The 5000-nt window shown below is 53.0% G+C and overlaps 1 non-coding gene across 1 annotated transcript in view; it reads right to left on the bottom strand.

Moving 5' to 3' along the window:
• LOC124773228 overlaps positions 1–1614 on the bottom strand; it is a 1909-nt gene extending 295 nt beyond the window's left edge. Inside the window, exon 1 of the ribosomal RNA XR_007014548.1 lies at positions 1–1614. This exon is cut by the window's left edge and continues 295 nt beyond it. This is a non-coding gene — a ribosomal RNA (small subunit ribosomal RNA).
• Between the last annotated feature and the right edge of the window lie 3386 nt (positions 1615–5000).

The raw sequence follows: 5000 nt of genomic DNA, 5'->3' as shown, positions 1-5000 counted from the left end.
ACCTTTCGGCCTAGGAAGACACGCTGATTCCTTCAGTGTAGCGCGCGTGCGGCCCAGAACATCTAAGGGCATCACAGACCTGTTATTGCTCAATCTCGTGCGGCTAGAAGCCGCCTGTCCCTCTAAGAAGAAAAGTAATCGCTGACAGCACGAAGGATGTCACGCGACTAGTTAGCAGGCTAGAGTCTCGTTCGTTATCGGAATTAACCAGACAAATCGCTCCACCAACTAAGAACGGCCATGCACCACCACCCACCGAATCAAGAAAGAGCTATCAATCTGTCAATCCTTCCGGTGTCCGGGCCTGGTGAGGTTTCCCGTGTTGAGTCAAATTAAGCCGCAGGCTCCACTCCTGGTGGTGCCCTTCCGTCAATTCCTTTAAGTTTCAGCTTTGCAACCATACTTCCCCCGGAACCCAAAAGCTTTGGTTTCCCGGAGGCTGCCCGCCGAGTCATCGGAGGAACTGCGGCGGATCGCTGGCTGGCATCGTTTATGGTTAGAACTAGGGCGGTATCTGATCGCCTTCGAACCTCTAACTTTCGTTCTTGATTAATGAAAACATACTTGGCAAATGCTTTCGCTTCTGTTCGTCTTGCGACGATCCAAGAATTTCACCTCTAACGTCGCAATACGAATGCCCCCGCCTGTCCCTATTAATCATTACCTCGGGTTCCGAAAACCAACAAAATAGAACCGAGGTCCTATTCCATTATTCCATGCACACAGTATTCAGGCGGGCTTGCCTGCTTTAAGCACTCTAATTTGTTCAAAGTAAACGTGCCGGCCCACCGAGACACTCAATAAAGAGCACCCTGGTAGGATTTCAACGGGGTCCGCCTCGGGACGCACGAGCACGCACGGGGCGGTCGCACGCCTTCGGCTCGCCCCACCGGCAGGACGTCCCACGATACATGCCAGTTAAACACCGACGGGCGGTGAACCAACAGCGTGGGACACAAATCCAACTACGAGCTTTTTAACCGCAACAACTTTAATATACGCTATTGGAGCTGGAATTACCGCGGCTGCTGGCACCAGACTTGCCCTCCAATAGATACTCGTTAAAGGATTTAAAGTGTACTCATTCCGATTACGGGGCCTCGGATGAGTCCCGTATCGTTATTTTTCGTCACTACCTCCCCGTGCCGGGAGTGGGTAATTTGCGCGCCTGCTGCCTTCCTTGGATGTGGTAGCCGTTTCTCAGGCTCCCTCTCCGGAATCGAACCCTGATTCCCCGTTACCCGTTACAACCATGGTAGGCGCAGAACCTACCATCGACAGTTGATAAGGCAGACATTTGAAAGATGCGTCGCCGGTACGAGGACCGTGCGATCAGCCCAAAGTTATTCAGAGTCACCAAGGCAAACGGACCGGACGAGCCGACCGATTGGTTTTGATCTAATAAAAGCGTCCCTTCCATCTCTGGTCGGGACTCTGTTTGCATGTATTAGCTCTAGAATTACCACAGTTATCCAAGTAACGTGGGTACGATCTAAGGAACCATAACTGATTTAATGAGCCATTCGCGGTTTCACCTTAATGCGGCTTGTACTGAGACATGCATGGCTTAATCTTTGAGACAAGCATATGACTACTGGCAGGATCAACCAGGGAGCTGCGTCAACTAGAGCTGAGCAGCCGGCCGCCCGGGAGTGTGTCCCGGGGGCCCGCGCGAACACGCAAGCGTCCGCTCAATCATTCTGCAAACAGGAGGAGGCTGAGCTCCCCTGCACAATACACCTCGAAACCCTCTCAGGTCCCGGCGGCGCGCAGCGCCGTCCCAAGTACTTGGTCGGGTTCGAGAGAGGCGCAATCGCCCGGAGTTAGGCGAGTAGACGCTTTCGGTGCGACCACCCGTGCTCCCAACTGAGCTTGCCGCTGCCGACAGAGGCCCGGGAGCGTGCTGTCGTGGCATTGCCGGCGGGAGACAACACGCGCCACCTACGGTGACCGGCAGCTCCAACGCCAGCGCCACAGAAGGACAAAAGCCCCACTTGGGTGCCGAAGCGAACTCTCCCAGCACAGCGCACGCGCCAACACATCCGCACAGCTGCGATACAAACCACCAGCGAGAACCGCTGGGGCGACCGAGCAGCAGACGGCGTCGCGGCGCCGAGCGCCGGGCGGCAGCGCATCCTCAACGCACACAGTCCTCAATCGGACCAGCACACTGAAGATGTCCACCGCGCTTCGCACCGGGCCCGCGAGGACCTACTTTGGCCGCACGGCGCCGCGCGCAGGGTGCGCCGGCGCGCAGCTGCGACGCCTGCCGCGTCCGTCGGCCGGGGCGCCTGCCACTGGCCGCCCCCACCAGCCGGCTGTAGCGCGTGCGCCCACGCACCGCGCGGCCAGCACGCCGGGAGGCGCCCCCTCACCGGCCGGGGACGGTCCCACCCAGCCACCGCCGCGTATCGCTTCACACCCAGATGCCGTTCAGTTTCGTCGGCATGGTGGGTATCGCTGGAACAACCGGTTAGTACCTCAACCTATCGTCGCCATCACCGATTCACCCCTAGCGAGAACAACCGCACCACAACAGGTTACCATTTGTTCATTTGCGTAACTTCACCAGAAAACGCAGGCGTCCATCGCCATTTGCAACTTCCACGATTATTGCATGCCTGTGTCAGGTGTCACGCCACACTACGTCTGCCCACATACACGCAACAAAATGTGCACGCCTAGACAATACGTGGAAGGTGGCCCCCGTACGTATGCGATGTCCATTGCTCGAACGACTGTCAACCGGCCTCTGTAGCATGTCGCAGATATGGAACGCGGTGCACCATGCCATCACGGTGTGTGAGGAGAGACGACTAGGTCCGAATACATCAACAGACAGCTCATGCTGATCGCCATCCACGGCGTCCGTTCCTCCCACACGTCTCTATGGCGTACCACACTGCAATCCAGCTCTCATAGGGAGACGACACGTAGCTGCGTGCACAATATTTGCACTGTATGGTCCGCCGTTTTTGGGCGCAGTCGTTGTACGGTCACACATGTGCCACGATGTATCATTCAGTACATAAGGACGAATGTGCAGTACAGATTGTGGTTTACGCGTACGACATTAGCGGACAGTTGACACAGGCCGCACCACAACGTAGCCTGAGTACGTCGCATGCGGAGGGCATTGAACATGCAAAGTTCTCACCAACCAGCTTGCGAAGGCAGGGGGCAAGGTGGGGACGTGGGGAGGGGCGGCATGTACGTCCTGCTGCCATCCACATTACAGTGTACAGCAGGAGCATGTGGAAAGTGAGCAAGACTTGCAAGGTGTTTAACATGAAGCGATACACAGGGGAGCGGGGAGTGCGAGTAGCGAACTATATTGCGAGGGTTGCGGGTGGGCAACACTACACTAATTGAACGAGTCGTATAACAATTACAGAGCAGGTTTAGGCGACAACGTGGGTTATGTTAGGCGACAACGTGGGTTAGGTTAAGGCACGACGTGGGTTAGGTTAAGGCACGACATGGGTTAGGTTAAGGCACAACATGGGTTAGGTTAAGGCACAACATGGGTTAGGTTAAGGCACAACATGGGTTAGGTTAAGGCACAACATGGGTTAGGTTAAGGCACAACATGGGTTAGGTTAAGGCACAACATGGGTTAGGTTAAGGCACAACATGGGTTAGGTTAAGGCACAACATGGGTTAGGTTAAGGCACAACATGGGTTAGGTTAAGGCACAACATGGGTTAGGTTAAGGCACAACATGGGTTAGGTTAAGGCACAACATGGGTTAGGTTAAGGCACAACATGGGTTAGGTTAAGGCACAACATGGGTTAGGTTAAGGCACAACATAGGTTAGGTTAAGGCACAACATAGGTTAGGTTAAGGCACAACATGGGTTAGGTTAAGGCACAACATGGGTTAGGTTAAGGCACAACATGGGTTAGGTTAAGGCACAACATGGGTTAGGTTAAGGCACAACATGGGTTAGGTTAAGGCACAACATGGGTTAGGTTAAGGCACAACATGGGTTAGGTTAAGGCACAACATGGGTTAGGTTAAGGCACAACATGGGTTAGGTTAAGGCACAACATGGGTTAGGTTAAGGCACAACATAGGTTAGGTTAAGGCACAACATAGGTTAGGTTAAGGCACAACATAGGTTAGGTTAAGGCACAACATAGGTTAGGTTAAGGCACAACATAGGTTAGGTTAAGGCACAACATAGGTTAGGTTAAGGCACAACATAGGTTAGGTTAAGGCACAACATAGGTTAGGTTAAGGCACAACATAGGTTAGGTTAAGGCACAACATAGGTTAGGTTAAGGCACAACATAGGTTAGGTTAAGGTACAACATAGGTTAGGTTAAGGTACAACATAGGTTAGGTTAAGGTACAACATAGGTTAGGTTAAGGTACAACATAGGTTAGGTTAGGTTAGGTTACACGTTGTTGTAAGGAAAGGTGTAGGGGGGGGCGGGGGCGGCAGGTTCGTTGATAGTGATTATAGTAAGTGAATGCTTGTGACATGATCAGATTTGTCACGTCAGGATGCACCTTTGGCTTATTAGAGGCGGCGCTCCAATTCTATGCTTGTGTCAGACCTGTGTCTTTGACTCATGTCATTGTTTGTGCGCTGTGACAGGAGGTACTATTGTGATGTTGGGTGCACCGTTGTATAGGACATGTGTGGGTGTTGGTGCCTGATCTGCGCAATGGTGGATGTCGAAAGGGTGGGATATTGTATTTTCCGCATGGACCTCCTGGTCTGGTTGTGATAGTGTGGATTGTGTAATGTGGCGGAGAGGATGCACTGGATGTTGTTCCATGCTGGTGCTTACATATTGTATGTGCGCCCGTTAGAAGCAGAGAGTGGTGCGTGATCAGAGTGGCTGGCTGACGTGTGGTTCCCATTGTGGGCAGACTCTTTCAGCATGTATACGGACAGTTGTATATATATTCTGTAGTTTGATGGCTCTGCATTGATTACTAATCAGCGCCGTGTGTACGGGTAATCTGGTTCCAGTCCAAAATGTTCCAT

This window comes from Schistocerca piceifrons, unplaced genomic scaffold (genome assembly GCF_021461385.2).
Source record: "Schistocerca piceifrons isolate TAMUIC-IGC-003096 unplaced genomic scaffold, iqSchPice1.1 HiC_scaffold_949, whole genome shotgun sequence".
Lineage (NCBI taxonomy): Eukaryota > Metazoa > Arthropoda > Insecta > Orthoptera > Acrididae > Schistocerca > Schistocerca piceifrons.
Note: the sequence above shows the minus strand (reverse complement) of the source record. Positions and strands in the feature narration are given on the sequence as shown.